Here is a 25,745-nt window from a genome sequence, read left to right on the forward strand (position 1 = left end):
TCTTCTTCTTCTTCTTCTTCTTCTTCTTCTTCTTCTTCTTCTTCTTCTTCTTCTTCTTCTTCTTTCTTGTCTCGTCTGGTGCCAGTGTGAGGGAGTCTTGGAGTTGTCTCTTGTTACTACCTTCCTCCTTACCTGTTTCTTCTTCCTCCTCCTTCTCCTCCTCCTCCTCCTCCTCCTCCTCCTCCTCCTCCATCGTTGCCTTCCCCGTTTCCTTTTTTCTGTCCATGTCTGGTTTTTTTTTTATTGTTTTCTGCATATTCAATTTTTTTTTTCCTCTCATACTCTTCATTTTCATTTTCCTTCCATAAATCATCTTACCTGCAAATATTCTCTCTCTCTCTCTCTCTCTCTCTCTCTCTCTCTCTCTCTCTCTCTCTCTCTCTCTCTCTCTCTCTCTCTCTCTCTCTCTCTCTGGTTCTGGCTCAGCTCCTCTCTTCACCTCTTTCTCTCCTCCTCCTCCTTTTTCTCTCCCTTCCTCCCCTTCCCCCCCTCAAACGACACACTTCCTCATCAAAAGAAACGTACATTTAGACAATCATCCAGAAATCCCTCATCTCTACCTCCCTTTCCTCCATCTCTCCCTCCTTACCTCCCTCCCTCATTTCCTGTATCGGACTGAGAGAAAGAGAGAGGGGGAGAGAGAGGGGCAACGGAGAGAGAGAATCGAAATTGCATCTAAAAATAAATTCATGCAATACCTATGATTTAGTCGCCGCGAAAAGCACCAATCAGAAAGAGTTATACATCAGAGCAAAGTTACGATTGGGTACAACGCCTCTCGCGGCCCTCAATTGGACTGGCGTGGAGGAGGGAAAAAAAGGAGACAAAAAGTTCATTAATGCCACACTCGGATATTTACAGCGGGCAAGAGCCACCAATTACAACCCAGTATTTATTATAGGCGAGTTATGGCTGGCTCTTCCGGCCCCTTCCCTCCCTCTGCTAGACGTCTGGTGATGGTGATGGTTGTGATGGGGATGTCTGTAGGGGTTGTGGTGGTGGTGGGTGTGATGGGTGGTGGTCGTGGTGGTGATCTGTGTGTCTAGTAGTGGTTGTGTCATTTCTACTACTACTACTTCTACTACTACTACTACTACTACTACATTATAAGTCCACTGCAGTAACATAGGCCGTTGCCAACGTTCTCCAATTCTGTCTGTTGTTATGGCACTCCATCCTGCTCCGGGAAATTCTCCTTATCTCATCTCTCCACCTGGTCCTCTGTCACCCTGCCCTCTACAATTTCTTGGGTGCCACTCTGTTATTTTGATTTTCTTACCTGTTTTGAGTTCTACGTATGATTTTGACCTGCCCAAGTCCACTTTTTATTCATAATTATAATGTCTCTTCAACCGTTGTCTGTTTTCTTATCCACAACGTTGCGATTTCTTCCTTTTCTACTACTGCTACTACTACTGATACTAATACTAATACAAATACCAATGCTAATACTAATACAAATACCAATGCTAATACTAATACAAATACCAATGCTAATACTAATAAAAATACCAATGCTAATACTAATACAAATACCCATACTAATACAAAAACTAATACTAAAACCAATACTAATACTAATACTAATACTACACTACTCCCCTTCACCTCCACCACCATCCCTTCACCACCAACGCTACCACCTCGTAATTGATACACCCGTGAACACTCCTCCCTCGCTGTTACACACACCCGCATCGCCTCCCTGGCCTAATGCATACAGGCAGGACCCTGGACGGCCGGGGGTCAGGCGAGGCGGGCCGCGCAGCGCACAGTACGTCCTCAAGATTAGATACAAGTGTTCATGTAAATACAAATGCAAATAGACGCGGTGCTGAATTATGCAGCTACAGACACTGGTATTACCTGGAAGATTACCTGAAGAAGGGAAGCAAATACGGACGAACAGGTAATGGAAACCGACGGAAATGGAAATAGTTGTGTTAACGCAAAGAGGAGAAACTCGTATACACAAAGTATCTGCTTTGTCATATATAAATGGATAGATTGATAGATAGATAGGTAGCTAGACAGGTAGGCAGATAAAGAGATAGGTAGAATTATAGACAAAGATAGGTAGATAGATAGGTAGATAGGTAGATAGGTAGATAGATAGATAAATAGATATAGAAAGGTAGATACTGTGTTATAGATTCCTTTATTTACGTATTTCTTTACTTTTTTGGCACTTTATTATTTTCATTTATTTGACTTAAACATAACGTAGAGTGAGGTAAAGTTCATACCTTCATTATCAGCAGAACAAAAATAAAACATTCCCTTCACTGTAGCAAGATAACATTTTGGAGGATCAAAGTCTGCACCTGTACACACACATTTTACACTCGATTTTTTTTTTTTACAGCAAAGGAGAGTTCAAGGCCGAAAAAAAATGGAAACTATAATGAAAAAAAAAAGCCCTCTACTCACTGCTCCGATTGAAAGGTGTTCTGACTGACTGATAGAAATAAACAACAACAAAATGAAAAAAAGGATGTTCGAACCGTTACCATCATTGCTGCCACCCCCCTCCCCTCCCACCACCTCCACCACCCACCACCACCACTCACCTCCATTAATCACCATTACATCACTATTTTAACCCCGGCCAGCGCTGCCACCATCACCTCTATTATACTCATTACCATTGTTTTAGCAAAAATTTCCACCGTCATCACGATTACAATAATTACTGTTGTAGTATTCGAACCAACACCAGCAGCGACATTAAAAGTGGTGGCGGTGATGAAGGTGGGGGTGATAGTTGTAGTAGTTGTGGTGGTAGTGGAAGTAGTAGTAGTAGTAGTAATATTATTATTAGTAGTAGTAGTAGTAGAAGTAGTAGTAGTAGTAGTAGTAGTAGTAGTAGTAGTAGTAGTAGTAGTAGTAGTAGTAGTAGTAGTAGTAGTAGTAGTAGTTTTTGTTGTAGTAGTAGTAAATAATGATAACAAAGGAAGCAGTAGCAATATAAGGGTAGTATTAGTACTGATAGTTCAGGTAGTCGATGTAGTAGTAGTAGTAGTAGTAATAGTAGTATCCTTTTTTTGTATTAGTACTTACCTATCATTATTTTATCTTCTAGTTTATTATTTTACTTATTATTTTCTTTTCTCCCGCGATCAATGTTGGACCCTTGCCTCATTAATAATATACGTCAGTTTTATGCTAATCCAAACTTTATATATATTTTTTGACCCTCTGTGACTTATGAACCTTTCTGAACAATTTCCTTTTTGCTAACTGACTTAATTATCGTCACTACGTGGTGGGGAGATGCAATGCTTTTTTGGGGGGAGGGGCGTATATATTTATGGCCGACATATATTCCTGTTTATTTATTTATCTTTGTATTCGTTTACTATTGTGTGTCGATGGCGGTGGTGGTGGTGGTGGGGCTGGTGATTGTTGTTGTTGTTGTTGTTGTTGGTGGTGGTGGTGGTGGTGTTGGTGGTAGTGATGTTGGTGGTGAAGGTATTGCTGTTGGTGGTGGTGATTGTGGTGGCTGTGTTATTGTTGGTGGTGGTGGTAGTGGTGGTGATGATGGTGGTTTTGTCGTTGTGGGTGGTGGTGGTGATGGTGGTGGTGATGGTGGTGGTGATGATGGTGGTTTTGTCGTTGTGGGTGGTGGTGGTGATGGTGGTGGTGGTGGTGGTGGTGGTGGTGGTGATGGTGGTGGTATACATGTTAGACTTCCTTCGTTGTAGTGACGTGTAATAACTAAAGAGCGATATGGATTTGTAGCTTTAGTGCGAAACGCCGAGGTTGTGCTATTCATTTCCAGGAACGTCCTTTACGGTGTTGGAATATGATTTTTTTTTTGTTCATTTTTCCGTTATTAATGTGTGTGAGAATTATTCCGCTGTTGATCTTTTCTATTTTTAGATTACTTCCTTTATTGTCATTATCCGTTGCTCTATTCCTCCGCCATTACCTTTAAACCCATGAATTAGTTCCCTCCTATCTTCCCTCATCACCATTACATTATTATTTATTGTTACCTCTACGCATCCCTCTCTCTCCCTTCAACTTTTTATTCGCTGTTTTATTTATCTCGTCATTCATTTACGTGTCATTCTCTTCCTCCCATCATTATCCAAGTCTTGTATTACGTATTTATCTTCTTTTTTTATATCTTCCTTTTTCCTTATTTATGCATCATCACCAGCAACACCACTTCAACATCACTTCCATATATTTACCACCTCATACCTCATACCACCTCACACTTCCTGCATCATCACCATCCCACATCCTTAATTTCACTTTCTCCTTCCTTTCCCATTCCCTACTCCATTATTCTGCTCCATCCCTCATCCACCTTCTGTTCCATTCCTCTTCCAGTCTCTTCCGATCGTCTCCTCCCTTCCTCCGCTGGACTCTTCCATTCCATATCTCTTACACTTCCTTTTCCTCTCTGGCCTATGTACCATCCCTCTCTTCCAGTCTCTTCCAGTCGTCTCCTCTCATCCCCCACTCCACTCTTCCATCCCTCGTCCACTTTCTGTTCCATTCCTCTTCCTCTGTGGCCTCGGACCCTCCCTTCCCCCATTCTTCTCTTCCATCCCTCTTTCACTCCTCTTCCATTCCTCTTCCTCGCCGGCTTCGATCCTCACCTGATTTATGAACATCGGAAACTAATCAAACCTGACTCCTGCCGCTTGAATTAGGTGATACAATATTAAGGACTATTTCTTAATCATCGGCCGTTCTTTGGAATCACGTCACTGCGGGAATACTTGATGGCCCGGCGAAAAAATGAGAGAGAGAGAGAGAGAGAGAGAGAGAGAGAGAGAGAGAGAGAGAGAGAGAGAGAGAGAGAGAGAGAGAGAGAGAGAGAGAGAGAGAGAAAGTTGTAAGTTAAATAGCTTGAATCCTGAATGGTGCTTCTGGTAAGAGAGAGAGAGAGAGAGAGAGAGAGAGAGAGAGAGAGAGAGAGAGAGAGGAGGAGGAGGAGGAGGAGGAGGAGGAGGAGGAGGAGGAGGAGGGGCGTGAAAGGTTAGACAGGCTTACTTAATAGAAATCAAAAACATATTGAGACAGACGATGATGATAATGATGAATAATAATAATAAAAAAGCAAAGAAAAAAAATGCAACCAAAAAAAAAAGAAAAAGGAAGAATAAGAAAGAAAATGTGTGATAGGAGCAGGAAGAGGAAGAAGCTGAAGACGAGAAACTGAGAGAAAAAAAAAGGAGGAAGAAGAACACTAAGAAAATAGAAAAGAAGAAACAAAAAGAAGAAGAAGAAGAAGAAGAAGAAGAAGAAGAAGAAAAAGAAGAAAGAGAAACAAGCAGCAAGAACAGGAAGAAGACGAGAAGAAACAGAAAAAATAACTAGCAGAAGGAAACAGAAAGCAAAAAAAAAAAAAAAATGCATCTAAGCAAATTAATGAAATCATGACGAGAAGAAGAAGAAGAGGAGGAGGAGAAGAAACGCAATAAGAGAGAGAGACGGACGGACGAGAAAATATAATGAAGTTTTGCGTCGAGAGAGAAACAGATTCAAAGGAGATTTAACATGTCGATGCCGATGGACTCCTCGTGATCGCGCTCAGGTATTTTGATCACCTGTGCTCCATAATTGATCGTGTGTTCCTTAATGCATGGTGGGGCGAAGGAAGGAAGGCAGGAAAAATAGCGTTCATTATGCCCCGTGGAATACTAGATTTGGTTCAGTATTGTTGGAGAGAGAGAGAGAGAGAGAGAGAGAGAGAGAGAGAGAGAGAGAGAGAGAGAGAGAGAGAGAGAGAGAGAGAGAGAGGGGGGGGGGGGAAATAGGTAAAAATATGTATGTGAAACTATGAGAGATAAAAAGAGAAGGAAAGGTCTTACGAAATGGAAATAAGACGTAGATGTGAAAGGGAACAGAAAAATAAAGATGGATGAGTTTAATGAATAAAAGAAAGGAAATTAATAAAAAAAGAGCAAACAACATGAAGACAAAGGGAATAGATATGGAAGAAATAAAGATCCGTACACATTGATATCAGTAAAAAGTGAAAGTAGGAAGCAGTTGGGAAAGGAAACATGAAGAAATGAAGGAGAGAATGTGATGGTGCAGTGGGAGGAAGAGGAAAGCAATGAGAGGAAATGTAAGTGAAGCGAGGAGGAAGAGAAGTAAGGAAAGAGGAAAAGAAGAGGAGAGGGAAAGAGGTATAGATGGAAAGCAAAATTTTAGTGAATTGAGGGAGGAGAGAGAAGAGGAAGTTCATAAGGGACGGGAACGATGGAAAAATAAAGACTTAAATAAGGAGTGAGGAAGAACGAAGGAGGGAAGTAAGACGGGAGGGAAGGAAGTACATAAGGGCGGAGAATGCTTACGTCTCTACGGTAGTATTTACAAACGAACTAAACACGAGATACTCCTGATATAAACACGTCAAGGTGGGTGGCAGGTAACTTACTTCCTCTCCTCCATCACCTTTCGCCTCCCTTCCGTCTTTATTTATTTCTTTACATTTTCTCATTGCGTTTTTCATCTCCTTTTTTTCCTTTCCTCTGTCCTTTCTTTCTATCTCTCCGTTGCACATTACTTCATTCTTACTTTCTTCCTCTCCTCCATCACCTTTTGCCTCCTTTCCGTTTCTCCATTTTTCTCTTTATATCCCTTTTCTTCTTTCTTTTCTTTCTCTTTCTCCCATCCGTCTATTTTTCCTCTGTTCATATTCTTTCATTCCTATTTTTTATCACCTTTTTCTTCCTCCTCCTCCCCCCCCCCCCACCCCCACCCCGTCTTTCTTTTCTTTCTTTTGCTCCCTTCCGTCTTTTTTTCTCTATTTCCCTTCCCATTTGTTTCTCTATATCTGTTCACATTCTTTCATTCCTTTTTTATCACCTTTTACCTCCTTTTATGTTTTTCTTTCTCTCTTTACCCCTCTGTTGCACATTATTTTCTTCCTTCATTATTTCTTTAATTCTTTCATTATTTTTACTTTCATCTAATTTCAGCGTTTTCCGATCCCATGTTTATTTATTCTATTTCTATTTCGAGTTTTTTTGCGCATGTGGTTTCCTTTTTATGTTTACTTTTATTTATTTTATCGACAACTTAATTTTTTTTCATTTATTTTACCTTCTACCGTCTGTGTACATACTGGTTTTCCACTCAGTAAATCTATTAGACTTTTTTTTTTTTTGGCTATTCACATTATTCCTATTTTTCATTTACTGTATTTTGTATCGTTCGTGTAGTTGTTGGTTTTCCACTTGCCAAATCTATTAGACAAGGATGATTTATATTTGGCTGTTCACATTTCACTTCTTTTTTCATTTATTAGATTTTGCATCTGTCTTGTAGTTACTAGTTTTCCACTTTCCAAATCTATTAGACGAGGATTTTCTGTTTTTTTTATTACTTCTTACTTTTTATTCATTTATTATATTTTGCATCGTTCGTCTACGCAAATCTATTAGAATAGGATGTTTTTTTTTTCAATTTTGTTTTAACTATTCACCTTTTCCAATACTACCTACCTGTGTGTGTGTGTGTGTGTGTGTGTGTGTGTGTGTGTGTATGTAACGAAGCTCCAGGTAAACTCCTAACTCCAGGTAAGCGCAATAACATATACGCACCTGTGATGGATGGCCAGTAATTATCGACTTGCTAGTGGATATTATAAAGCTTGTCCATAATGAAGAGTTACTTGGGTTAATTCAAGATCCCATTAGGCGAGCGTATACGTCTTTCCTCCCCGCCGTGATTTATACAGATAACACTCGTGATTTATATTAGATAATGTCAAAAATTGGGAGTCGTAAGTGGCGGCCAGTGAGAGGCTGAAAAAAAGGCGTGTATTTATTGTTCGAGGCAATTTGTGGTGATTGGCAACGCAACAAATTTTCGTCTTTTTTATTTATCTGCCTTTTTTTTTGTTTTGTTTTCGTCTTCTTGCTTTCGCCTCACGATTCTCGTCCCTCTGTTGTTATTAGTGTTTTTTTTGTTTTGTTTTTGCCTAAGTTTCTCCTTATACGTTTTATTATTAAGCCTATACGTCTCTCTCTCTCTCTCTCTCTCTCTCTCTCTCTCTCTCTCTCTCTCTCTCTCTCTCTCTCTCTCTCTCTCTCTCTCTCTCTCTCTCTCCTGTTCGTCCCTATTAATTTTTCTTATTTTTCCTATCTCTCAAAGTATTTCTTTCATTTCTTATTTTCTCCATCTTTCTCCTCTTCTCTCTACTTAATTTGTTTATCTTGCCTCTCTTCTTTAATCTGTATCTAATCTCTTCCCTATCTGTCCCTTTTTACTATGGCAGGAGGATAAATAAGAATGAGTAAACCAGAAGCACAACTTCCGAGCCCTAACAAGTGTCGGTTCCAAGCTACGAGCACCGGTTAGATTGTTATGGACGATCGACTCAGCTGCTCGACACGCGTTCAAAGCTTCGTGCCCCGCGGGGAAAGAAGCAGTGAGAGGCATTTAGTCTAGAGTCTAGACACTCCCCCGCGGGCACTAATACACCGGTAGGAAGTGAACATTGACCTTCCTCTTCCCCTTCTGCGTGTGATCTTCCGGCCGCGTCGTGTCATGGTCAGTGTCTTAGTGTCGTGTCTTTGTGTTATATGCTATTCTTCTTGCAATGTTTTGTTATTTTATGTTATTCTGTTATGTTATTCTACGCTATATGTTGGTCTATCCTATATGTTATGCCTGCATGCGTTCATATCTGCATACATATATTTTTACAAGTATTGGCAGTATAATGTTTATAATTTTGTGTATACGACCTTTTTGTTTAGTATAAGAGAAGGTAAAAAAAAGGCTGTTTACCGAGCCTGGCATAACATATCACCAAGTTAAACACGGCGCCGCGACAAAGTTAAAACAGCTCGCCACGCAACACAACTCCGAAAAGACAACACCTTCGACAAACTTTATATGTAACAAAGCAACACCGAGGCCGCTTCAACGCCGCCCGAACGTGACTCACCTCCACAACACACACACACACACACACACACACACACACACGGTACAACATCATTTATAATAACCTCAACGTGGAGAACAGAGACACTAAGAGAAGAGGAGGAGGAGGAGGAAGAGGAGGAGGAAGAGCAAGAAGAGTAGAGACAGGAGAGGGAGAGGAGGGAGGGGAGGGAGACTTAGAAGCAAGCAAGAAGACAAGTACTGGTAGGAGGAGGAGGAGGGGGAGGAGGAGGAGGAGAGGAGGTAGGCTAAGCAGGTAACCACTAAGAGAAGTTTTGATACATTCTCTTTGTTGCTAATGTATCGACAGGGCATCTTGCAGGGCGTAATGTGAGCACTGGTTGCAAGATTCATGCAGTGTGCTTGTTGCAAGATGCATTCCATCATGGGCCCTCTAGTGATGTGCCACGACTGGGCTGGCAATACTGTGCAAACAATGAGTCTGTTGATTGTTGCTTGTAAATGATGCAGAGTAGCGAGGATGGGAGGCTTGTTTGCATGCTTTTGTTGGTAATGTTGCATGTGTTTGCTCCCGCCCTAATGGATTTGTTTGTGGGGAGTGTACATCCAGGCCTCCCCAGCGCCGAGAGTTCGCTTCATTTACATTTACAACGCAATAGCCGGGCCAGACTTACAAGCAAATATATCGTTTTAGCTGTTTTTCACCCTAACCCCTTCCCGCTCTCCCCCTCTAGCGCGCTCTTTATCCCCTCCACTTCCCTACCTTTCCTCCGTTGTCCTCTCCATCCCTCCGTCACACACACACACACACACACACACACACACACACACACGGTATATTTGCATCCGGGCCACATCCTCGGTAGCCCAATCCACTATGCATATCCTTGTCTTGGTTATTTACAAAAAGATCCATAAAACAGTAAGTCACTTTTGATGTACTTAGATGATACAGCCTTGACGAGGATGAATATTGGATTTCTTCCTCTGACAAGACTTCATGCATACATAAATACATAAACATACATACATACATACATACATACATACATACATTATACTCACGCAAATGCTTGACGTACATAAAAGCGTCGCACAAACACATGACTTAGATACACACCGGATATGATAGACATGTACAGATGCATACACACACTTTGTTAGGTTTATAGGACTCATCGTAACCCTTGAGAGAGAGAGAGAGAAAAAAAAAGACTTGTTACATCACCGCGCTATAGTTAAAAATAAGACACAACCTACCCCAAAATATACATATTGCTACGTTTTTGGGACACATTATAACACGTGAAAGACATAGAGAAAAAAAAACTTGTAACATCGTCTAAAAAAATAAATAAATAAATAACATTACCCAAACTACAAGCACTTCACCTCAAAACCCGAACAGCAATAACGCTAACAACAACAACAACATCGTAAATAACAACAACTGCAGTAAGAGCGACAGTATCAACAACAACAACGCAAGTGTGTAACCATAAGTGCAGTTCACGCGTGGGCACTTTACGACAGGTTGCAGCGCACAGATCAAAACAAATGCCTGTCGTCACCTCTCGTTGCCTCCTCCTCCTCCTCCTCCTCCTCCTCCTCCTCCTCCAGCTGCTGCCCTCCAATACACGTCAGCTCGTCACCTCACTCACTTCCTTCGCCTCAAATTTACGAGTACATGCAACCCTCAATAACCTCCCCCTCCCCCGTCCCCCTTCCTTCAGTACCCTCCCTCCCTTCCTCACATACAAGCTTTCCTCTCTCACCCCCTTTTTTTTTCTTTAGTAACCTCCCTTCCCCACCTCCATTTTTCCCTTTTCTGTCACCCCCTCCCTCAGTAATCTCCCTTTTTTGTCTCCAATCTTCCCCCTTTTTTTCCCTTTTTAACTTCCCCCTTTACACCTCAAAACTTCTCCCTCTTATTCACGCCCTTAGTAATATCCATCTTCCACCTCTAATCTTCCTCCTTTCTCCCTTTTTAACCTCCCTTCCCCTTCCCTCTTCCCCACGTCCATCCTTCCGTCTCTCAACCCCTCCCTTACTACTCTCTCTTCCCCTAACCCCTTTCCCACTATCTCCCCTTTCCAACCTCCTCCCCTCTTCCATCTCTTCTTCCCCTACTCACCCCTTCTAACCCCCTTCCCTTAAATCCCTCCCCACTTCCAGCCTTCCCTTTCTCAACCCCTCCCTTCCCCTAACCCCTTCCCCACTTCCTTCCTCACCTCCAAACTTCCCTTCCTCAATCTCTCCCCCCTAACTTCCCTTCCCCTAACCCCTTCCTCACCTCCTTCCTCCTCTTCCCCAACTCAAGCCTCCTCATTCTTATTATATTTCAGTCACTCTTTTTTTTTCCCTCCCCGCAACTATCATCGCTTCTCTTTCTTCTTCAATCTTCCTCAAGTCCGGCTTTTTTTCGCTTCATTTCCTGACAGAATAAATCCACAATATTGAGACAAGGTTTTCCCAGGTGTTTAATTGATATTGGCTCAGCTGTGCAGGTGGTGGTGGTGGTGGTGGTGGTGACTTGAAAGACAGACAAGTATCGGCGAGGTGGTGCAGATGGAGACGCGGTGGTTTCGGCGACCTGTTTTAATTCGGCTCCGATGATGAATGTGTAGTTAATGTACGTATACTTGGTGTGAGATGTCGAGCTCGTTTTATTACGGTCACGGAAAGACGTAATTAGTACGTCTTTTTTTATTCCTTTTTCATTTTTATTCATTTTTATCTTTTTTTTTTTCATTTTTCATTCATTATTCATTCATATATATTTTTCTCATTTTTTTTATTCATTTTTATTCATTGTTAGATTTTTTCTCATTTTTCATTTGACTTTATTCATTCTTACATTTTTTTCATTGTTATATTCGTCAGATTTGTATATACAGTAAGATATTTGGGGGGCTTTTCAACTATATTTTCTTGCATGAAGTTTGATTTTTTTCTAATGCAGTGCTTAAAACCTGCACACATACTCACACTCCCACACGCACACCCACCCACGCACACACACACGCACACCTCCTGAGGGGCCTAGACTCTAGTAAAATCTATAATGGACGGATTTTTATCCAACTTTCATCGGAACCTTAGCGAGGGGCGTCTGGCGCGGCGGCCGGGGAGCTGATATTAATCTTTGAAGACGCTCAGAGAGAAGACTGCGCTTAATTATCAATGACTGGTTGTAGAAGACTAAAGTGGTGGGTTAATATACAATGTCTTGGTGATGTATGATGTATGTTACGTTACGCCAGGTGTCCTGTTCACAGCGTACCTGCATTATGGAGGTCCACTCGTAAGGGAGGTGATAGTAGGCGTAGGAGAGATGTGAGTGGAAGAGGGAGGATGGGGGAAGGGGGGGTGAGAGAAGAGGGTTACTGTGTCTGTCGGTACGGTAGTCTTTTTTTTTAACTTTTTCTCGGCGTCCATCTCGTTCGCTCTCTCACCTGTCACCTGTCATTCCTTACCTGTCACCCCGGCGTCCCCACTCCCCTCCTCGTCCCCCTCCTCCTCGGCCTTCCTCCACCACGCATTTTCTGTTCATCCGTCCTCCATTTTCTCTTCTTCCTCCTCCTCCTCCTCCTCCTCCTCCTCCTTCATATATACATTGCCTCCCTGTGTCCTCGCCTGACGTGATCATTTGTTTAAGTCGCGCTGGATTATGTTGGGTTGTGTTGACGTGCTTGTGAGTGTGTGTGTGTGTGTGTGTGTGTGTGTGTGTGTGTGTGTGTGTGTGTGTGTGTGTGTGTGTGTGAGAGAGAGAGAGAGAGAGAGAGAGAGAGAGAGAGAGAGAGAGAGAGAGAGCATGGTGAGTGTGTGTATTAAATCAACAGAGGTTATTACGGAAGCAAAAGGGAAGATTCATCAATATTTCTCTGTCTCCGCGCACATGAAGATGAGCGGCGGTGAAAGATGAATCACACGCTAATAATAGAATAATCCATCTTAAATGGCAGCATTAACAATAAGTTTGGGAAAGAGAATAATTAACTAGACGCGAATAATTGACGAAGCCGCTGATAAATTTATGCACCGGCGGGGCCCACGGCGTCTCCTTACTGCTGGAGGAAAGGCGGAGAGAAGGAGGGAGAGATGGAGAGAAGAGATGGGCGAGAGTAGGTACAGGTAAAATAGGTACAAGGGCTGCAAGAAGGGAGAGATGAGAAGAGGAGGAGGAAGAGATGGGGTGACGCAGGGAAAAGATGAAGGGAAGGAGGGGAGAGATAGGCGATGGTGGAGTAGGTACAGATGAGGGTCGAAGAGTATAGAGGAGAAGGAAGAAGGTTAAAACGTGAAGAGAAGGGAAGAGATGGAGGGGAAGAGGGAAGAGATGGTGGTAAGCAGGTAGAGATTATAAATAATGCAATATATCCAAATAAGTATGGTGTAAAGGAGAAAATAAAGAGGGAAAGAAAAACGAAAGAAAAGTAAAAAGAGAAAAAGTGGACCAAAAGAAAAAGGAGAAGGTTGAATCTGAGTAAGAAAAGCAAGAGAGAGAGAGAGAGAGAGAGAGAGAGAGAGAGAGAGAGAGAGAGAGAGAGGTGGAGGAAAGAGAAGAGAGAGAGTCTTTTAAAAGCTTTCACTTTCCCACCAGGATTAGCAGCATCAATACTTGAGCGACGCAGATGACACGGAATCAGGAACTAGAGGGACTGAGGTATGTGAAGTCGAGGGGGCAAGGGGGGGAGAGAGAGTCGGAGAGGAGAGGAGCAGGAGGGAAGGGAGGAAAGTATAAGTGAATGAAGAGAAAGCACAAGGGGGTCTGCAATGTTAAGATAATTTGAGCGGGGAATGAGATAGAAAGGGAAGCCATGTTTTTATTTATTTTTTCGCTCTCTCTCCTTATAAATTAGATGAATCCCGCCCGGGTAGAAAAATACTATTAATGAGTGATCAGTTTGTGAAAGGGAACGCCACCAAAAGAAAATTGAAATACTACTCAGACACGAAAATGGTTTGGTTTGTTTGCCTCGAAATTCTAGAAGAAAAAGAAAAGAAAAAAACACACACACACCTTTGCTAATTAAGGATGAAAGTATCTTTGATGATTAGATAAATTTCAATCTGGAACAGGTAGTCACGAGAAAAAAGTGCAATTCCAGTCTCTATGAATCCTGCGTGTGTGTGTGTGTGTGTGTGTGTGTGTGTGTGTGTGTGTGTGTGTGTGTGTGGAGGAAGGGGTGCGAGGGGGGCTGCATGTGTGTGTGTGTGTGTGTGTGTGTGTGTGTGTGTGTGTGTGTGTGTGTGTGTGACAGTAGGATGGATAGGTTAAGTGTTCCGATGCTCAGTGCTCAGGTTAAGGCGAATTCATCCACGTTGAGAGCGGGTAAGCGCGTAATCAGTCGTCAGCGCTGAAAACTTTGTATATGAGGAAGCGGAACATCTCGCGCGGATACGGGTGTGTGTGTCTCGCTTCGTAGCACGCCGGGTGATGCTCTAATCCTCCTACCGCTGATCTAACAAATTAATCTCCTCCCGTTGCTGATGGTGAGGCGTTAATTAGATCCGCATCACTGGCCTAGCAGGTGAACTAAGGTACATACAAGCAGTTCTCTAGTCTTTTCCACGTTACGCTTTGCTACAGGTTTATAAGAGAAGTCCGCACAAGCATAAGTAAGCAAGGAGATAAAATGAGGGGGAGGAAAATATGGAATGAGAGATGGTTAAGTTAAAGAAGCGATACATGAGTTTGCTTTTTCAAGGGACAAATCACTGCATAGATAAATAGTTGAGAAAGGAAGGACGCAAAAGAAGAATATAAGGGGACAGCGGTGTAAGGCGGAACATGCACACAGGTAAGATAGCAAGCAAAACAGGTAGCTAGCAGGAATGGAGGCAGGTGTCACGCTTCGCTCCCCTCTGATGCGCTGGAAAGGAACCTCCCTCTCGTCGCCTCTTTGTTTTTACGTGTCGCCGCGAGGAGCAAGGCGTTACCCGTGTCGTGTCGGAGGCGGCCGTTGCGTGCAGGTGTTGTTACTCGTGTCGCCGCCCGTGTCCCCGCGTGTCCCGTCCCGCCCCACCGCTTCGCCGCGCCTCGCCTCCTCGCCGCCCGTGTCCTGCATACGTTGAATTGATTATACATGTGTTAAATGCATATATTGAAGACTGAATAAGATACCTCCTCCTCCGCCTCCTCCGCCCCCGCCTCCTCCTCCTCGTCCTTCAGCTACTACTACTGTTTCTGCCAGTGACTGCTTCTGTTTGGGTTGTGTTTGTTGCATATATTGAGAAGTAAGTTATCGTTTCCTCCTCCCTCTCTTCCTTTTTTTTTTTCCTCCTACTACTACTATTGTCACTACTGCTTTTGCTGCTTCTACTACTACTATTTTTTTTTTGGCTGCCTCCTGCCTGTCGAGTTGCTCAGTTCCTGTTTTGTGTGTGTTTGTTCCTACTATTTTTTTCTGTTTTGTTTTGCAGTGCGTGTTTTTTCGGAGTGTTTTTAGCTTGCTTCTCGCATTTTTGCATTGGACGTATCTGCATTCCTTGTCCGTCTCTGTGACGGTCTCTGTGTTTTATTTTTGGTATTTTTCCTTCATGTCTAGGTCAGAGGCTTTCAACTGATGGGCAGTTGCCTTCATAAGGATAATACGACAACTTCAGATGGGTAATGGAGGTGTTTGTTAAAAAAATATACCAATAATGAATAAGAATACTCTGGTTTATGCTGTTAACCCGGTAGCAGCGACGGGCCAAATTTGTCGCTTTACCGTGTACCAGCAACGGGCCAAGTTTGTCGCTTTACCGTGTACCAGCGACGGGCCAAATATTTGCCATGATATAAACTCTTCAAAATAGATGATGCATAAATTGATCACAAATGCTTTGATATATATTATGAAATGGTTTGTGTGAGTGATGATTTTTTCTCATTTTTGTCGCTTAAAGGGGCCTTTAAGAAGCATCCGGGCTTAAATATACCTTCACGGGTAGTTACGATATTTTTTTTTCTTCATATAACCAGTACATATTAATCAGTCACTTAGAACGGTATTAAAAGATTTCTCTGACTTTTGTATTACTTGAAAAATGTATTAGAAACCCTCCTTTAGTTTAATATTCAAAAGTAAATATATTGCATTATTAACTGCTGATGCGTAATACAAGGGTGGCATTATTACTTTAACATTTGGTCACTCCCCGTGTTAATGAGCGCCCAATCGTTAACACCAATAATTAGTGATGTTAGTGATGGTAAATTTGTTGAGGAGGAATGGTCTATATCTTTTCGTTTGTTTGTTTGTTCATCTGCCTCTACATTATCTTTTTAGTCTTCCTCTGTGTTTGTTTTTCCTGTTTTTTTTCTCTACTTATCTGCCCTTTGTTGTTTGTGTGTGTGTTTGTTCTGCGTCTGTCTGTCCGTCCGTCTGTCTGTCTTTCTGTCTCATTTCTTCGCTACACAACACTTATTTTACTATTGTTACGCTCCACACACACACACACACACACACACACACACACACACACGCGCGCGATTAGCTCCCAGCCCTCATGGTGTCCTCTGAGGCAAAAAATAATGAGATTCACAACTGGCAGGAAACAGCGAGGGGAATATCAACCAAATTTCTCCTTTTTTTGTGTTATTTTTTTTCCACCCTACCAAAAAAACGCTTCACTTTTTGCCCCATCAAAATAATGCTGCTGCTCCTCCTCACTTGCGTATTTTTTTTCCTCCTCGGCGGCTTCGGCTGATCAGGGAAAACATTACAAATTCCACTGTCCTTTTTTTTTCGGCCCGAATATGGAGAGGGAAAAAAAGTCATTAATATGTTTTGGCGGCGGACGACTCTTATTTTGTTTTGCCTTTGATGATATTTTTCTCTTTTTTTTTTTAGCCTGTTTGTTTTGTTTCATTTATGAGACGGATGGTTTTAGTGTATGTATGTATGTATATGTGTGTGTTTTGTTATAGGGTCAAGAAGAACGTTAGATGGATGGATAGGTGGACGGTTGGTGTGTGTGTGTGTGTGTGTGTGTGTGTGTGTGTGTGTGTGTGTGTGTGTGTGTGTCATGTTTTTTTATAGATATTAATGGAGAGTATAAAGACGGAAGTAACGTTATTGTTCCCGTCGTCGTTTTATTTTATATATATTAATGGAATCTACAAAAAAAGGAAGAGAAGGTTCTTACGTATTGCCGTTTGTTGTCGTTTCGTTGTCGTTGTCGCCAAAGAAATGTTTCCACGTTCGGGTTTTCGGCGCAAATGAGGCTTTCAAGTTATCGCCGCTGCATCGTGACGGCGGGAAAAGGGAATTAATTGGGTGTGTGTGTATTGGTATTGTTTTTGTGGTAGGTGTGTGGGACGGGGGAGGTGTGTGTGTGTGCGTGTGTGTGTGTGTGTGTGTGTGTGTGTGTGTGTGTGTGTGTGTGTGCTTCATCATCAAAAGTGCTTATGATAGTAACTTCCCCTCACTAACCACTACTACTACTACTACCCTTTTACTACCATTACTACTACAATTACTACTTTACTATGTTGATTTTTTGTTTGTTTAATCAGTGAATATAAATGAAGAGAAATCGACCGCTTACCATTATTTCATTTATATATTTACTGATCTTCATATTTTTATTTGTATTTATATTTATTTTGTTTGTTCATCCATTTATCATTTTTATTTCTTTCTCCTTTTCATCTTACCTGCACCACGCGACGCTTTACTATTACATCATTCATCTTTCCCACATCCTTCCTTCCTTCCTCTCCCTCCTCCTCCTCATCATCATCATCCTCCCCCCCCTCCTCCCTCTTTCCCTTCCTTTCCCTCTTCCTCCCTCTCTATAAACATATCCGAAAGTCTCTGTTGAGGTCAAAGCTGTATGTAATTTCCCCGAACATAAAGAACCGTTTCTGGCTGGCAGTCTATCACCCAGCCAGCCATTACCACTCTCTCTCTCTCTCTCTCTCTCTCTCTCTCTCTCTCTCGCTACGTCCGGCAGTAAACGTGTAATATTTCCAATAAAAATTACACAGCTTTTATTTCACTATTATTACAATACTTCCTGTTGGCACTTCCCCCGCCGGATATTAGGCGAAGAGAGAGAAAAGGGAACGAAGGGATTTGAGACACTCGCTCACACTGGCTACTTCCCTCTACGTCCCCCATCCTCCTCTTCCCTCTCACCCTCCATCTCCCTTCCTCCTCCTCCCAGCCTCCTCCCTTCTCCTCTCCTCTCTCCCTGCCTCGCTATATAAATGTGAGGGCAGCTGTATAAATATTTTCATGGCCAATATAAATAAATGGGGAAATGGGGGAAGCCTGAATGCCGATTGGATGGGCCGTCTGGGTTCCGGTCAGATGTGGTGGGATGGGCCGCTCACCACCACCACTACCACCTCCACCACCACCACTTGTATCATCACCACCATACTAGTTACAAGCATCACTAGTCACTATAATCATCAGTTATCAATATTGGTTATGATATCCGAGTGCCAAAGTTTGTTAGACTAAAAGGCACTGTACAAAGGTGTGATTATTAACAATTTTACTTAGTTAACATTCAACAATCACGACAATCGCCACCAGGCATTATTACCATCATCACCGTCAGCATTATCATCACCACCATCATTGTCACTTGTCCATCCCATAACACCTCTACGGAAGGAAGGTGGAATGCTTAACTGACGAACACATTTGACGCACCCACACCCACACCCACCCATCCACACACACACACACACACACACACACACACACACACACATACACACATTTACCATAGGAAGGCGGGACACTATTCTGGATACATATGAATCACGAATCTCCTGACTGACTGACTGACTGACCGACAAACTGAGTGAAAAACCAGCAGACTGACTTGGTGAGATGATTGAATGACTGCGTAGATTCTGACAGTTCCACACATTTGCATCGTACCACTTTTGATTTTTTTTATTCCTATTCTCTTCGAAATTCACAGTCTGGGAACCTTGACCAAATGGGCCGTGACTGATTGACCGGCTGATGTGTTTTCTTTCTCCTTTTACACAAGTTGATGTAATCCTCCCTGATTTTTCTTTTTATTAGTCGAAGGTATTGATTTATTGGGCATTTATATATAACTGAATATGACTGATTTTGATTTAATGTTCTAGTTTTTTTTTTTATTATTACTTGTCTAAGGTATTGCTTTAATAGGCATTTATATATAACTAAATATGACTGATTTTGATTTTTTTTTCAGTTTACTTGTGTTCATATGTTATATTTCACAATAATGTATTTTTTCTCACTTTGCAGACACGGACTGTTGTGATGGTAAGTACATGTTATATTCACGTACACTTTATTATTTTATCGTATCATTTGGGTGTTTTTATATATGTTTGTTTACTTCCATTTGTCTGCGTCATAACATCAACCGTACAATTTTAGCCTTATTGCCATCCCCCTATACCATACATCTATACCCGTCAGTTTCACATCCTCTCTTTATCTACACCTTCGTTATCAATACCAATATCACTTCCTTATCCATAACACCATCACCTTATTTTCACACCTAACACTCTATCACTTCCTTACCCATAACACCATCACCCTCTTTTCACACCTCCCCTCCCACACAGTATAACGACACCGGTACTCACTTCCTGCATTCCGTTATCGCCTCATTCATCAATTCCACCGGCGTATTCTTCACCCCAGCAGCTTCACATACTACTCGCATACTAATCTCCTTCATCTATCTTGTCACCTACACATCCTACGCTTCTATACATACACACCTTGTTTTTGGTATCTTCTCCATTAACATATTTATCATACATCTTTACCCTACGAATGATTAGAGTACCTTAGTTTTATAGAAATACACAAGCCACCCTTACTACTACTACTACTACTACTACTACTACTACTACCTCTGCCACTACTACTACGTCACTCAACTAATCCTATCACTATCCAAACTACTACTAATTCCATCTCTACATCTTTTTTTCTACTTATTACCACCTCTATCACTGCCACTTGACTACTACTACCACTACAACTACAACTACTACCACTACAATTATGTCACTCAACCAGATCTACTAATACTCAAGCTACTTCTAATTCCATCTCTACATCTTTTTCTACTTCTTACCTCCTCTACCTCTACCGCCCCCCCCCTGAAACACACCTGGGCGGGAAAGGCGAGGAGGGGCAGGTGTTACGTCCGCCCGCTGGCCCGTTTATTTGCTGTTGCTCCGGAGGGAAGGTAAATATTAGTGTGGGTGTTATCTCAGGTGTACGCCGCCCCCATGCATACCAATATTCCCCTACACCAGACAAACACACTCACGCCCCCTACAGCCTCACGGTTCACCTATCACTTGTGTGTGTGTGTGTGTGTGTGTGTGTGTGTGTGTGTGTGTGTGGTGTGGTGGGGGAAGGGGAGAAGGGTGTGTGTGTGGTGGTTGGGGGGTGACTGCCTCTGTGTGTGTGTGTGTGTTTGTGTGTGTGTGTGTGTGTGTGTGTGTGTGTGTGTGTGTGTGTGTGTGTGTGTGTGTGTGTGTTCAGCCCATATTTCGTTTTCTTTCTCCCTGTGTCTTAGTTTTCTCCTGCTCGTTGTTGTTTTTTATATCTTTTGTCTTAGTTTTTTTTTTTATACCTTCCTCTGTTTTATAATGGTTTGTTTTCTTTCCTTGGCTTCTTTGTGTTAGTGTGCTTTATTTTTGTGTGTTTTAATGTGATTTCGCATGATATTAAAGTTATTTTTGAGAATCACGGCCAAATCACACAAAGTCATCCAAGAAGCAGGTCTAGAAACTGTTATTGAATATATATGCTTAGTAGAATTGATAGACAAATTGTGCACTAAACCTTGAAATGAAATTACTTAAAATCTTTGCCGGGAGTGAAGACGGAAACCGCGGCAACATATCATGAGGCTCTCTGACCTCATGCGTAGAACTAAGCGTTTACACTCAGCGCGATCTTCCCGTCATGACTGTTGAATCAGACATCGACATAGACCAAGTATCGGGTATGGAAATTGAGAATGCCCAAAGATGTCATAATAAAGCCAGTTATAATAAAGAAATGGTCATGGTGAGTGACAGACCGGGAAATAACTGGCAAATAATACTGAGAGGAAGGTCAGCCTGGCATACCAAGGTTCAACTCCAGTTTAGACCGAAGATTTTCCGGCTAACAAGAGCAACTGTTGCCTAGTCTTGAGCAGGGGAAGAGGATGGAAGAGTACTTGTTGGCGATCACGAGTCCAGCATGTGATCAGGCCGTGGTGAAGTTTACACACACACACACACACACACACACACACACACACACACACACACACACAGAAATACCTCCCGATCCGTTCTGGTCTCAAGTTATTGGTATCAAGAAGCACCCCCAGCACTCAACCCCATCACCTCCACCACGACCAGCACCACCAGCACCAGCACCACCAGCATCAGCATCTCCCAACACCACACGCCAACGCCCATCACTACCGCCATCACCACCACCACCACCGCCTACGCCCATCCCAGCCACACCCCTCCACCACCACACCTCACCACCACCACCTCCACCACCACAATGACCAGCCGTAACTCTCCCTGACCCGTCTGCCCCGCACCACCTCCCACTGACCTTCCCCACCACCCCCGCCCCCGCCCCCCGCACCGCCCACCCGCAGCCCCCGCCTGCTCCCCGCCGCCGCCGCCCGCCGCCCACCGCCAACGAGCGGCACTAAGCGGCAATTTGGGTCACTTGTTCTTTAATGGCTATCATTTGAACAGTAATGATATTCATATATACAAGATATTGTTGCGTGTCTCGCCCGGCCTTGAGACCCGGGCAGGCGCTTTGTGTGTGTGTGTGTGTGTGTGTGTGTGTATTCCCGAGCGCGGTTGCGTGTGTGTGCGCGCGCGCCGAACATTCCAAGAAATACACCTGGTTCCATTAGTCTCTCGGACAGGATTTACACGCACATACATGTGCGTGTACACACACACACACACACACACACACACACACAGGATTATATATATATATATATATATATATATATATATATATATATATATATATTTATATATATATATATATACATATATATATATATATATATATATATATATATATATATATATGTATATATATATATATAAATATATATATATATATATATACACACACACACACATACACTCACATATTAAGTTGGACAACTTCACATAGAAATGAAGCCGTACATATGCACAGACTGAGTTGCAGAAGCAGACTCGCTTTCGCGTGCGCTCGCACACACACACACACACACACACACACACACACACACACACACACACACACACACACACGCACACACAAGCCGATACGCACACACACTCGCACGCACACAAACAAAAGCCCTCGGACCGCTCTTGAGGCGAAACAACAACAGAAACTTAATTGAATATAAACAAGTAAATGTTTCTCTGGCGTCAGATCATAAAGGAAACAAAAGGTAGTACAATAAACAAAACAGAGGCAGAGTGCATTCACCGCCGCCCCGCGCAAAGCTTCACCAGCATCCCTCTTACTCTCCCTCTCGCTCTCTCCCTCTCCCTCCTCCTTCACCTTCCTCTCCTTCTCCCTCTCTCTCCTTCCTTCCCCTCCTCATCCTTCCCTTGCTCCTCACAACAATGGCGGGAATTGAAGAGCAAGGTGGAGGCCAAGGTTTTATAGGCGAAGTGGAGGAGGAGGCGGAGGAGGAGGAGTTGTCGCAAGCGAGGATGGTTAGGACGGAGTTAGTATCTGAAGAGTGAACAGTAGAGAGAAGGAGGAGGAGGAGGAGGAGGAGGAATCATGGAAACATGGAAATGCAGGCAGCAGAAAGCCTATTGGCTCATTACGAGGTTGCCCGCTTTGGTGATTTAATCTGCTCGACAGCCACTTGGGGCCTGGGGAGCAGATGAAAGCACCTCGACATTGAGGAGCAGATGAAAGCACCTCGATATTGAGGAGCAGATGAAAGCAACTCAATATTCAGTTTACTCCCGACGCAGCGAAGTGACGGTCGATTCTATATTTGAAGGAGTTGATAGTATTCGCATTTACTACTTCTGAAGGAAGATTGTTCCAGTGACGGATGACTCGGTTTGAAAAGAAACTCCTTCCGATGTCTGTGTTACATCGACTAGACTGAATGGGTAAACCGTTATTTCTAGTTCTTAGGTTGGTTTGCAGTTCAAAGAATTTGGAGTAATCGACGTTATTGATTTTTTTCAGATACTTGAAGACTTGAATCATATCCCCTCGCAGGCGTCTTTTCTCCAATGTAAAGAGATTGAGTTGCTTGAATCGTTCCTCGTACGGGTGAGCCCTTAAGGTTGGAATCATCTTCATGTTGCGTCGTTGAATCCTTTCTAGTAAATCAATGTCCTTTCTGTAATTAGGAGACCAGAACTGTACTGCATACTCGAGGTGCGGTCTTACCATGGAATTATACAAGGATAGCATCACGTCTGGTGTTTTACACTCGAAGTTCCTCGCTATGAACCCGAGCATAGTGTTGGCTTTGTTGTATGCTTTTTTACAGTGATTCGCGTGTTTCAGGTCACTGCTGATAGTGACTCCAAGATCCTTTTCCTCCTGCATCGCTTGCAGAGATCTCCCATTCATGATGTATGTGTGGTTACTATTTCTGGACCCAATGTGCATGACTTTGCATTTGTCAACATTAAAGGACATTTGCCATTTTTCCGACCATTTGATAATGTGATTGAGGTCTTTCTGAATGATTTCGCAGTCGGTCTTTGTGAGGGCCTTTCCCCCCACCTTGGTGTCATCAGCAAATTTCGATATTGTGGATTTCAGTCCTGATTCGAGGTCGTTGATATATATGATGAAGAGAATGGGTCCTAGCACTGACACTTGAGGCACTCCACTAGTGACTGGAAGCCAATCGGAAGGCTGTCCGTTGAGTAGGAGGAGGAGGAGGAGGAGGAGGAAGAGTATTAAGTGGCTAGTGGAAGTGACAGGATACGTTGGCAGTAGAAGGAACAGTCATAGGTTGGAAGGATGTGATAAAAGGGAGGAAATGGATAGAGGAAAATATATTTAAGGATAGAAAATAATGAGAAAGACAAATAAAACGATGACTACGAGCAGAGAATGAAGGAGGAGGAGAAGGAACAGAAAGGAAGGAAAGATGGATGAAAGAGAATAAGGAAGGAAAGCAACAAGGAAGACAAAGAAAAGGATGACGAGCAGAGAATGAAGGAGGAAGAGGAGGAGATGGTAAAAGAGAGTAAAAGAAGGAGAATGAAGAAGAATGATGCTAAGAAGGGAAAATAAAATGATAGACTAAAAAAAAAAAAGTTAAGGATACAGGAAAAGGGAGAAGAGGAAGAGGAGGTTAATGAATAGAGTAAGAGGGAAGCAAGATTATGTAGTACACTAAAAACACAAAAAAACATCAGATTAGTGTACACAGCCTTTCCCGGTGATAAAAATTAACGCTAAAATAAAAACTCCTCGAGCAAACACCGTTGTATGAAAGGGAACAGAGCACATAAAAGATAATTAGCAAGTAAATAAAAATGGGAATGAAATAAACAGGTAAATATTAAGGGTAAATAGCAAAAACGATAGGCGGGGTTTGAGAACAGAAGGGTGGGAGGGAGAGGAAGGGAGGGAAAGGGGAAAGGGGGAAAAAAAAGGGTAGCAGTGAATGGGGGAAGGGTATATGAATGGCTACCCCCTTTATTTTCTTTGGCCAAGTTCCTTCCTTCTCGCTGTGCGCTTGATTAAAAAGAGATAAGAATAGAAAGGGGTGGAGAGAGAGAGAGAGAGAGAGAGAGAGAGAGAGAGAGAGAGAGAGAGGATTGAAATAGGGATTGTGATGTTATTGTATGGGATAAGGACACACACACACACACACACATACACACACACACAAACAGTCAACCTACTCTAACCTAACCTAGTCTAGTCTAACCTGATCTATCCTAACCTGACCTGACCTGACATAACTTAACCTGACATAACCTAACCTAATCTGATATAATCTAACCTAACACAACCTATCTAACATTACTCTCTCTCTCTCTCTCTTCTCTCTCTCTCTCTCTCTCTCTCTCTCTCTCTCTCTCTCTCTCTCTCTCTCTCTCTCTCTCTCTCTCTCTCTCTCTCTCTCTCTCTCTCTCTCTCTCTCTCTCTCTCTCTCTCTCTCTCTCAATATTTCCCACTCCTCACGCTCTGCTTCCCTTCCACTCAAACAATATTTTCTTCTCTGATTCCTTCCCACATTCTCCTTCTCCTTCTCCTCCTCCTCCTCCTCCTCCTCCTCCTCCTCCTTCTCCTCCTCGTAGGTATAAGATGAGGTGCTTATTGTGATTTTTTTTCATTGTTTATTCTCTGGTCCTCACAATCGCATAATATTTTCGTTATTGGGTATTTTGGATATTGGTTATTGGTTACGTTTATAATATCGCTGCTGATTCCTAAATATTTAAATCTGGTGCCTTTCTGTCAATCAGTCTTCTGTGTGTGTGTGTGTGTGTGTGTGTGTGTGTGTGTGTGTGTGTGTGTGTGTGTGTGTGTGTGTGTGTGTGTGTGTCTGTGTGTGTGTGTGTGTGTGTGTGTGTGTGTGTGTGTGTGTGTGTGTGTGTGTGTGTGTGAGAGAGATCTAAAACCCTTAATTTAGTTTTTGTATGTGTATTTCTCTTAAATTTTTACTTCTATCCACCCTTATCTTCACCTCTTTCTTAGTCTCTCTCCTATCTTCTCCTTCTATATATAGTATTCTCTTCCTTCCTTCCATCCACCTTTCTCTTCACCTGTTCGTCTTCTTTCTCTTCTCCACTCTCCTCCTAAAATATTTTCTTCTTTACTTCTATTCACCCTTCTCTTCATCTCTTCCTTCCC

At 42.6% G+C, this 25,745-nt stretch overlaps 1 long non-coding RNA gene across 1 annotated transcript in view; it reads left to right on the plus strand.

Moving 5' to 3' along the window:
- Positions 1–19,135: 19,135 nt before the first annotated feature.
- The window catches only part of LOC126984600 (uncharacterized), a 141,439-nt gene continuing 134,829 nt past the window's right edge, over positions 19,136–25,745 (plus strand). The window contains exon 1 of the long non-coding RNA XR_007737115.1: positions 19,136–19,154. This is a non-coding gene — a long non-coding RNA (uncharacterized LOC126984600). The remainder of the gene's footprint in view (positions 19,155–25,745) is intronic.

The sequence above is a fragment of the Eriocheir sinensis genome, chromosome 5 (genome assembly GCF_024679095.1).
Source record: "Eriocheir sinensis breed Jianghai 21 chromosome 5, ASM2467909v1, whole genome shotgun sequence".
In the NCBI taxonomy this organism is placed as follows: Eukaryota; Metazoa; Arthropoda; class Malacostraca; order Decapoda; family Varunidae; genus Eriocheir; species Eriocheir sinensis.